Source organism: Limulus polyphemus, unplaced genomic scaffold (genome assembly GCF_000517525.1).
Source record: "Limulus polyphemus unplaced genomic scaffold, Limulus_polyphemus-2.1.2 Scaffold631, whole genome shotgun sequence".
Taxonomy (NCBI): Eukaryota; Metazoa; Arthropoda; class Merostomata; order Xiphosura; family Limulidae; genus Limulus; species Limulus polyphemus.
Window position 1 is genome coordinate 405,001 of NW_013666241.1, and position 11,945 is coordinate 416,945.

At 35.1% G+C, this 11,945-nt stretch overlaps 1 pseudogene; it reads left to right on the forward strand.

Annotated features, from left to right (window-relative positions):
- The window catches only part of LOC106459579, a 97,974-nt pseudogene that overhangs the window by 28,438 nt on the left and 57,591 nt on the right, over window positions 1–11,945 (forward strand).

An 11,945-nucleotide genomic window follows, 5' to 3' on the forward strand; every position in this document is an offset into this window, starting at 1 on the left:
GTCATCGAATTTGAATACATCTATTTTCTCCATTTTTTAAATGTGCTTATCATCGAAATTCTGTCCAGTAAGAATTTTCATGCGTTACAGATGTATTAATTAGTAACTTTCTTCGTTCGCGGCCTAAGTAAAAACAAAACCATATATTATCATTATTTATGTAATTAGAAACTTCTGTGAATTGATTGTCCTATTACATCGAGCACCTTAAAAACCCATAGTAATGTTATTTAATCTCTACTTTGTCATTAAAGTGGTTTGCAACACACCAGTGTTACAGTACGTAACGAGGAGAATTATTATAATTCCGAAACGATACTACCTGACTCACCCAAAGCTCTCTCGATACTGGTTTGCCCTCTAAGCATTGCTAAAAACAATTTTCGCTAACAGTGTACTAGTCTTGTATATCCCTTCATTTTCGCGAAATTTCATAACATGTGCTGATCATGTGACTACCATCCACCAATCATACTGCGCCATCTATACTGGTGCAGCTAGTTTCCTCTACTATTCTAGTATAATCCTCACTTTCTCGATTGGCATTCTTGTGTATAGACATTGTGACTACAAAATTTTGATAGATCACAAATTTATATCAGTTTCAACTTTAAGTTTCGACTTCTAGTGTTTGATTTCCATTGTTTCTACTCGTTTGTTTTAGAAATATTTCTGTTTTCCGAATTCTAATTTGTTCTTATAATTCGAGATCTAATATGGCGGATGATGAAATTCCCGCGTTAGTAGACAGTGGTTCTGATGATGACAAAACCTTGTCGAAACGTTGTACATTTGCTGTTATGTTAAACTTATATGAAAGTTTTTCTTCATTACCCATTCAAGCCGTCTCCAGCCATTAATGATTCTTATACGAGTTCCTAAGTCTCAGGGTCAACAATGTCTGCTGAGGAAGCAAAGGTTTTAGATTGAGAGGAGTTCGTGTCGTACGTTCGACTGACGATTTCTTCCTTTCACGTTAAGTTTCTTGTTATAGGGCTGCCCTGTCAAACAACTTCCATTCTCCTGCTTCATGATACCCTTCTCTTCCCTGGTTATTTCCCTCCTATTCTGTTTTTTTTTTCATCTAGTCCATCCACCATATCCCTTTGTTCTGCCACATTGGGATTTCAATGTTGTGCTTTATGCTCTGTCCAGTTCTCCCTTCGAACCCATTACAATGTGTCACTTGTACCATCATTCTCTTATAAAAGACCTATTTCTTCCACCTACTGGCATGTGGTCATCGTTGTTCTGATATTATGCCATTCATGTTTCCCGCATCCTTACCATTCCTCTTATGTTATCCTCTATCCAGATGATGTTTTCCTTCCTAGGACTTTGGCTGCTTGGGAATGTTGTTTAGTCTTTTCTCCTATTTCCTTATCTTCCATTTCCCACATGTACTTCCATTCGGAGCTGGGTCAACAACTTTTTCCAGTTCATTCCCTGCTATGCTATATGGCTTGTACTGCTTACTTTCGTGGTTCTTGTTCCTATTTATTTGTTCCATGGAATTCACCTGCTTCTCATTATCTATCACCTATTACAATCACTGGTTGGGTTTATCAACTCATATGACTGGTGTATTCTGATGTGTCCATGGAAGGACGCCATCTGCATAATGTTTCTTTGCACCACATTCGTCATATAGCTATGTCTTTAGCTGCTCGAAACCACTGTCATTTGGAGGAGATCATACAGGCTAGTATGTGGACAACTCCCAATACATTCGTCGCATATTATCTGCACAACCTAGCTGTTTCTTCCTCAGGTGGGTATTATCTTCCTCCTGTGGCATTTCTACACAAGTCTGTTCACCTTTGACTGGGGTAAGTCAACATATTATTATTATTTATCTTACTTTGTTGATATACATTATATTTCAGGATCCCACCTGGTGGCGGGTGTTGCCAGGTCAGGTATGCTTATTATTATATTAGCACTAAGTCTGTATACTTCTATAATGCACACTGTTGAGATGAGGTGTTTCTGTATGACCACTGGCTGCTTATCTGGTGGTGTTTGTATACATATATATATATATATATATATATATATATATATATCATCACTGTTTCATATATAAAGGACCATTACTCATGGACTTCATGAGTAAAGCAGATGGGGATTTTTGCCCATCCCTACTGGCCCATGATTCTTACAATTGGGGTATTTCCGCTTTTCAAAATAGGGAATCACAGACACCCATTGCACTGTCTCCAGTGTGTCTTTCCACTGAACTCCCCAACACATATTCCCCCTCTTTTCTTCTAGTGGAGCACAGAAGTACATACCACTTCCGATTCCAGTAACTGTAGTGGTGGTTCATGGAGGTTTCTTCCTGAATGGGGTTTGTGAAATAAACTAAATCAAACTTCATAGCTCATATATACCCACTCAATGAGAAGAGGGCTATCATCATTATACTTACTGATTATGCAATAACATAATATTCTGAATGCAAGGCACTTTTCCTGGATGTTTTTACCCAGGCTGACTACACCTGTTGATCACAAAATAAATTTCTTATGCAAGGCCCATCCACTAGATGTTTTCTGCCCAGATAGACCACACTTGGCATAGTCCAACATTTCCTAAAATACTTCTCCTGGATGTTTTTGCCTGGGCTGACCACACTTGGCCATAATATTTTATATCCAAAGTGCTTCCCCAGAATGTTTTTTGCTGGGCAGACCACACTTGATTTTACAAACGTATGCAAGACACTTCCACTGGATGTTTTTGCCTAGATGGACTGCACTTGGCCTATTTATATACAATTTATATGTATACTTAATCACATTATCAGGCACCCAGTTCAGAGATCTCTGTTTTTGGATGTTGGATCTCTTATTCTGGGCCCAAGCACATCACATTTATCTTATTATGTGTCATGTCGGGTGCTTTCAATCTGGTCGTGGATCATCTTTTGCATCACGACTGGATGTATCCCACAGAGTGGTAATTAGATCCCCTATTTTCAGGGATCTTTGCCATTCTTGGGGTTCTCCCCATGTGGATGCCTTTGCTATGGGCCTCAACAACAAATTACCTCTCTTTTAGTTTCCTGCATCTCATACCCAGGCTCTGGCAGTCAATGCCTTCAACCAGGATTAGTCACAGAAGTACCTATATGTGTAGCCACCCATCCAATTACTTCATCAAGTGATTTCTCTCATCCACTCCACTTCTTCTTGGGCCCTCCTGTTTGCTCCTTATTGGCCAGCTCAGCCTTGGTTCCATGGTTATAGTGACTTCTCCTCTTCCCTCCTGTTTCACACGTCGAGTCGTAGAAGTGTACCTATGCAAGTGGAAGGTATTCCATCATTGATCTACAACTAGGTGGTTTCCCAATGACCAACCTATTGTGGCTCATGTGGTGGAATTTCTCACCTGGCTCTTTGACCATGGGTCTTTGGTTTTCTTGCTTTGGGGATATTGGGTGGCCCTTATCCCATACTTTTTATTTTTCTCTAGAGTTTTTACATCCCCTGTCCTTACCATGCTCATGCACTCCTTCCAGATATGTTGCCCTCCAGGCAATCTGCCCTTCTGGATTGGCATGTTAATGTGGTCCTCTATTCTCTTACTTTACCTCCATTTGAACCACTTTCCTCGTGTTCTATGTTTCAGCTTTCCTTCTTCTCTTCGCATGTGGACATCGAAAGTCTGATTTGTTTGATATGGATGTTTCATGTATCCTTCATCACCCTACTTATCTTTCCCTTATCCAGATCATTCCTTTCTCCCAAAGACCTCAACAGCTCGGGAGGGTTGTTCCTCCTTTTCTCTTGATCCCTTCCTTCAATTCCCCATCTTTACCCTTGACTGGATATGGATAGGCTTCGGTGCCCAGTCAGGGCTCTTTATTGTTCTATTGCCCATACTGCTTTCTTCTGGGGTACACATTCCTGACTATATTTCGTGGCAATCCTCCTCCCTCTGAGATCTTTCACCTTCTACCCTTACCAATTGGGTCCATCTTTTGGTTTGATTGACCTATTTTTCCCTACCTTCTTTCTCTGGCCTTTGTTCCAGTTGTCCTCCCATCAGATCTGACACCTCACTTTTCTCTTGCTTCTTGTCTTCATCATCCAATGGAAAAGATTCTGCAATCCGGCATGTGGACCACTCCCAATACATTCATCTTCCACCATCTCCATCATATTATGGTTTCCTCTTCATGTGGGTTTCGTCTACCACCTGTGGCCATTCTTCAAACTTTGGTGCAACTCTAACAGGTAAGTTTCCTTCATACTTACTTTCTTACAGGAGCCTTTATTTACTTTTTTATCACATGGATCCTGCTTCATGGCGAGTTGTGCCTGACCATTTATTCCTTAACTCTAAATCTACAATGTACAGCCATGTTGACTCACACTTATCTTCCATGGCTTTGCATGCTCACTGTGGAGAAGTGGCATTCCACAAGATTGCTTGATGGTGAATAACCTCGCGATACTTTGCTTCATAAACATGCTTGTCCCGGACTGTACCACCCATGGATGGCATGGGGAAAGCAAACGAAGATTGTTGCTCATTTCCTCCCATGCCTAGAGTGAATAACTCAGTATGGTCTGCTTTTCAAAATATGGTTTAATGGTCACCCATTACATTGTCTCTGGTGATGACATTCCTCTTGACTCTCCACTTCTTTGTCACCCTTCTTTCTTCAAGCGGATTATGGGAGTTCTTGCCACTGTCCAGTTCCAAGGCACTAGATTGGTTGACCATGAAAGCACCATGCTGAATTAATTCCACACAATAACCATTCAGTTACAGAGTAGGGTGGTGGTGTTCTGTGGGTGTAGATGGCATAGTATGCTCCTGTTTGCAATAACCAATACACTGGAGTGAGACATAAGAATGCAGTTCACCCCTTCAATTGTAAGCCCTCATTCTACCCTTACGTGCATGTTGGTACCACACAAGGAGGTTTTGGATTAGAGTGAACCAATCAACATAAGTCCTCACAGGGATTCGGGTTGTCTATCTTCCTCCCTCGATTTCCTCCATCTGTGTTGTGGGTCACAGTGGTGGTACATGGGATTGTTACGGTTGTGTCCTTGACTATCCCTCGTTCTCTCCTTACAGGGATGTTATTGCCATTGGATGGTCACAGCCTGTACCACGTTAGGAGGAGTTGATTCCATGAGATAGACATCCTTTTGATACCAGATGTCAATTTCCAGATAGCTCAGAGCTAATCCTCGTTTCATAACCAGTGTGGGTCATAATCTATGGTTCTTGGGTTTGAGTTGAAGACAGTATGATCCTCATCCTACCCTCACACAGATGTCTATACCCCATGAGGAGGTTTGAATGTAGTTCACTTACCGAGTATAATATGCCATGCCCTAGTCACTCTACATCCAGGGGCACCTCCTCGTTTACCCACTTTTCTCTTGTGGGATTGAGTTACAATATCTTTCTACCACATTCTCTCTCACTCAGATGTGCTCCTCTCATTTTCCACCCTTATATCTTACATATTCCACACATGGGCAAATAGTATACCTGGCTCAGAAGTGGTGTGGTTCCCCTCTTCTGATCTTTGGATCTGTGTCTCTTATTTTCAGGGGTATCCTTCAGATGCTTTTGGAGGGTACTTCTTTCGTTCCAGCGCAATGGTCCCTCCTCCTTCTCAGTGTGGTATTCTAGCTAATCTTGTTAGCAGAGATAAGTACCCTATTGGAAGTTATAATTTTCCTATTCTGAAAATGTATTTCCGATAGTTCTCTCCCCTCACACTTCCTACCCTTCCTCCCCACTTTTCTCTGACATCTTCTGCCAAACTTCAAGTGATAGTTCAGTAGAGTGTAGAGGAAGTCACATGCATCGTATGAGCATATCATGCTCCTATTGGTTAGGAAGTTATGAATGGTGATTTGCATGAGAGACATGTTGGAATATAGCAATTCCAATAGGGGAAGCGGAAGGCTTGTGGCATGCGTAAAGAAAAAGTTCGCATATAGAGGGCAGCACTGAACAAGAATAGCTAATCTTGTGAGAGGCGGTAAATACCTATTGGAAATGCATTTTCAGTATAGGAAAATTATAACTTTCTATAAAAATGCGAAAAATATGTTATGAAAAGGGCGAAAAATAAATAGACTGTTTATAAACAATACAGTAGTATATGCTAGAGAGAAAGAAGATTGTAGTTCAGAATGTTTATAAATATATTAGATTCGAAGGTTCCTTAATATGTAATTGTGTATTTACTGTAAATCTTGACATGTTGCTTCACACACTTACACCTTGATGTTGTGCAAGTACCCTTATTTTTTATTTGTACATTTATCTTAAAGTGCTAAAAGTTTCTTAATTGGAAGTAGCCTGAGAAACAGTAATAATTAAGTTTACTAATTATTTTTGTTAATAAACGTGTTGTTAGTATGACAGATTGTTTATAAACATTCTAGTACTTCTGTTTTTATAAACTGTTAAGGAATTAATTTGTCATGGTGCAAAACAAATATTATATTAAAAATAATCTTGCAAAGTAATGTATTTATATCTTAAAAAATAAAGCATTTTATCTGAGATATTTAATTTTCTCTTTTTCAATAAATAATTCATGAGAAGAAACTGACCTTGTAATATTTATAATATGATGGATTTGTGAATAGTGGGACACTTGATGAAACAATTTTTATTAATACAGTTACAGCATCTCAGAAGTAGTGCAGGTGATGGTAAGAAAAGTCCAGAAAATCCTGAACATTCTAAAGTGAGACTTTTAAGTTAATTTATATGTTTATCTCTTATAATATATATTTAATAGTTTCATTTCTCCTACTCTGAAAGTAATTGTAACAATAAAATTAAACATTGTTTTCAATAGTTTAGTAAAATTCAAGAGATATGCAATTATTTACTTTTCTTTTATGCTATTGAGACTTATCAGTTATTTTCTATTTATCTGTCTATTCATAGATAGATAGATAGATAGATGTGTATGTATAAACAATTTTCGATATCAACCAAAATAAGGAAGCAGTTAATGTTATGCTTCTTTTATTTTAGTCCACATTTCTCTATCAGTTTGTAACTTAATGTTAAAACGTACAATGGATAGGTTTAATATTTCGGCTTTATTTACTGTATTGCAGTGTACAATGTAATAGTACAGCAAGGAGATAAATTATATTGACTGTCATGCTTTATTATCCAAAAATTGTATATTCAGAAGAAAAACATGTCCATAGATATACTAGATATATAGAAGCTGAGGAGCAACTCTAATGTTTAAAAACACAGAAGGTGCCAGACAACGTTTAAGAAGAAGAAGAAAAAAAAAACTGGATACAATGAATTAAACCTAGGAAAACTTTAACTGGACAAGTTTCGGGCGTAAATCATCCTTCATGTGATGTCTGTTAAACAGACTCAAATCTTACCTTTGATTGAAGTTCAGGAGCCATTATTTTAGTCTATTCAACCTACACCAAAAGCAGCATTAACATCTTGTTTATATATATGTTTAATAAACAATAATTGTGGCTTATGTATTTTTTGTTACTGATTTATGAAGTTGAATTATTATCAGATTATTATGGTTTAGTTCAGTTATAATTAGATAAATAGTTTATTCAGTTAAGACTTTGATTTATCTAGTCAACTTATAACCAGGTAAGTGGTGTTGCTTATTTATCCAATATATTTATTTAACTGATTTCTTCAGTTAACTTATAATGAGATCATTATTGTAATTTACTTATCTTAAGATTCTGATTTTTCAAGTAAAGTGATTAACAAATATCATTATTATGGTTTACTCACTGAAGTTTTTAATTTCTCTGTCATTCTGTAATAAGATTGTATTATTATGATTTAATTATTCTAAATTTCCTATTTCTTCATTCAGTTTATAATCAAATCAATATTATACTTTGTTTGTTTAAGTTTCTGATTTCTCTAGTCAAATTATAATCAGGTCATTATTATTATAAATTTAGGGTGTTTTTTTTTCATAGTTAATTTATAATAATGTATGTCTTATTGTGGTTTATTTGGCTTAAGTTTTTGATTTCTTCTGTAAGCTTATAGTCACATTATTATCATTTTCAGTAATTAAATTTAACAGTTAACCTGAATGAAATTAAAACAACATATACATAAAACTGTTTTTTATTATGAAAAAACGAACATAATATATACATATAACTATTAAGTAAAAATGAAATAATATAAATAGTGAAAAATATATTTAACAATGCAAAGAAATGCAGATGTCACTCAGAATTTAAAATTATTATTTTACTAGTGTTAATGCATTAAATATATTTAAATTACCACCTTATTATTTTTTACAAGATTAACAGAACTGTAAATTATTATATGATTATAGTACACTGTATCACTATAGACAAGTTGGGTTTGGTGTTAAACTTTTTATTTTTGTTTGTGAAGTAAAGTATCTTGGTGAATAGCTGCTATTGGTGTTTACATACACTATAAAAATTAGTCTTGGTATTAACTTAGCATTTTTGTTTTGAAGTATTAAGGTGGTTTTGGATATATATATTTAAAATATATTTTTATGTGTGTCCTCAGGTACCAAATGGATCAACACAAGTGACAATTGAGGCAGCTAAGATGGTGGAACTCAAGGAAACTGTGGAAAAGCAGATTGCTGAACTTGAAACAGCAAGAGTAAAAATCTCAGAACTTGGGAGCAAGGTTCAGGACATGGAAGAAATGTTGACTTCTTCACAAAAAGAGGTGTCAATGCTACAAGTTGAAAACTCAAAGTTAACACATGTCCTCAAAGAGGTAAAAAGAAAAGCTATATGTAAACACCAACATTTGGATAGTTATATAATGTAATGATAAAGCAAGAAAATTTAGGAATTGATGATTTTAAAGTTCAAATCATTCTATACAGTGTTTGCACTTTGCAGTGCTTTAGTACCTGCTCCTGCCTTATTTTATGGTCTCAAAAACATCCATTACAAAAAAAGCACCATATAGCAGATAAGAATATGCCCTACATGTGTGTAACAATTCTTGCCATTATTTTCTGGTGGAGTGTTACTAAAAACAATGTTGGTACATATTTTCATACAAAAAAGCATGCAAAGAGAAGAAAAAGAACAGCTCTTGGTTCTCTTAACTTTCTTGCTGCTGTTTATCCATAGCTATACATGTTTTACCCTCATAAACTAGAGAATGCAATTGTTTAAATCTAAGAATTAAAATATGTAAGAGCATAATGCAACGGCATCTTGCTTTCAGTTATTTCTTCTTTAAGTTTAAAATGTGTAAAACAAAAACAAATAGTATTACACATACAAGACAGACAAATAAATCGTATACAAATAACAAATTTAAAAGGGTAAGATGTATCTTAGTAAGAGGACTGTAAGTAGAAGTAGAACCCACATACTGGTATGGATTCATCCTCTATTCGATTAACCTCTATTCACAATGAAAATATAATTTAAGGTCATGAGAAGTTATTGGTTTGAAGTTTCAAAATAATAAAATTAGTTGAGATTTATACAAAACTGTAAAATAATTGTTACAGTAAATAAGTTTGAAAATTTTAGATCAGCTTTAGATGGTGAAAAGTAGTTTTAAATGAGAGCTTGAACACCAGTAGCTGATCTTACTATTGAGTACTATTTTTCAATTCCCATGTGACAATTAATAGTAAAGATTATATCTGATAGATAGTCTATCTCTACTCTACAATGGTATAGAGTTTACTTCTATAGATACTTCTATAAATATCCATTCCACTGTTCCCATTCCATACCCTAGTTTTATTTATCTGGCACTAATTTTTTGTGTGTGATCTACATAAAATATGGTCAGGTTTTGATTCTGTAATGTGGATTTTGGTTAAATTTTACAGAGGGTTATAAAAGCAATGCAGTGGCTATAAGAGCCATTAGTGATTTTAGCACTTGTTCTATTTCAGTCAATCAATCATGGTGTCCTCCCCAGTTCTGAGAGTTGATAACTATGGTTCTCCATTTTTCTTTATTCAAGCTTCTCCTGTCCCTGTTATATTAAGTCCACAGCAAATTCCCATAAGTCAATATACAGTACCCTAATTAGTAGACTTATGTCTGAAAGATATCATCACAGTCTTTATCCATGGAAGGATACTTGTGTAACAAAATTGTTAAATAATAAAGAATAAAAAAGGACAGAGTGTTTTGAAAAAGTGAGTTTTCAGTGTTCTTTATAGAAGTAAAAAAGCGTATATAGCATTTTGGACAATGTTGCACTCTTAAGCTGCACATCTCAGGCCAATTCAAAGAAATTATCTCTTCAATGAAAGCAATGGTTGTGAAAGAGGACCTTTTAACTTACAAAGCCATGATGGTGAGGCTGAACATATCTCTTAGGTACATCTAGCAATATAATAAACAAGAATTTGAAGCTGGTAAAGTGAGCCAAAAGTTAACAATCTTCCAGCCATGCCTTAAAATCATCTACAGTTTCACAAGAAAGATGGATGAAGAAACTGGAATCAAAGCAATCCTTATCAACCATACCTGTCAAGTCCTCTGATTTAGCACAAATGAACATTTGTTTATTTGGTCTGCTTAAATGTGGTCTTGGAAGATAACATCCATGTCTGTGTAAAGTTTGGCAAAATGTGTGATCTAAGATTAATCTCATCGTCCTTCACAGAAGTTTGTTACAGTGTTAAATTTTGATGTTGGGTAATAGTGCATAATCATGACCATCAATGTGAAAAACATTATTTTTACAAAGAGTAATTAACTCACAGTATTATAAAGTTTCCCAAGAATTATCAGAAGGCTATTAATAGATTCTGAAGCACACCTCATAACCCAATACCTTCTTCAGATAGTCATGTTCTTACTACTGACAAACTTAATTGATTGAAGTACTGTTACCTGTCCTCTGAAATCCAACATTATGGGAAGACATGTGTTCTCTTCATATTCTGCTATTGCATATACAATGATTAAATATAGAATTTAATAAACTTTTAGAAATTTGAAATCTATGTTAATGGAGGAAATGAACAATTAGAACCATCAATCTTTAAAAAGTCACATTAGTTTGATTGCAACAAGACAATTACATTCAAGTGTTCAACTAAACTTTGCATAATGGGTTGTTAAACAGAAGTATTTTAGGCAAGAACAAATATTTATTTTCAAAAACATAACCTGTTGAACTAAAGGAAAGTTGCTTAAATGTCACTTTATGTTATTTTTTCATTCAAAATATTGCCAAAGAAAGAGAACATCAACATTAGAAAAAGATATATCTGAGTGCCCTGCAAGATTCAACATTAATTCATAACTTAAATGAAAAATTAGAACAAGGATTAATTAACAAATGAGGGTCAAGTCCCACTATTCAGTCAAACTAGGATAGCCCAAAACTGGTTGATGGGTGCTGTTGATTAGCTGTCTTGTCTTTAGTCTGTCGCTTCAAAATTAGGTATGGCCATGCATCGATAGCCCTCTACATAGCTTTGTGCACAAAATATATATAAAATAACAATGTTAATATGCATGGAAAATTCACCAGTTATCCACTCAAAACAGTGCCTGACATAATTTACGTGTATGAAAAAAAGATGTGCACATGTGTATCTAGATGTTAAAAAATTTTAATACCTGAAATAATCAGTCTTGATACAATGTTTTTCAGAATGGTAGGTTTTAGTATGTGGTTTTTTTAGGTGCAAAATGTGAGTTGTGACATATTTAATATATTTATTTTCTTTCACAGTGAATCCTCAAATATTCAGCTTGTAATCTTATCATAGGAAACAATTTTGGCTGGAAGAGCATGTCACAGTTCTTTTCAAAGAAAGATATCTTTATATATATATATATATATATATATATATATAGAGTAATTTAAGTAAGTTAGTGGTACAAATTACAACATATACAAAGGAAGGGAGCTTCCTACGTTACTACCTTAAATAATGTGGTTGTCTT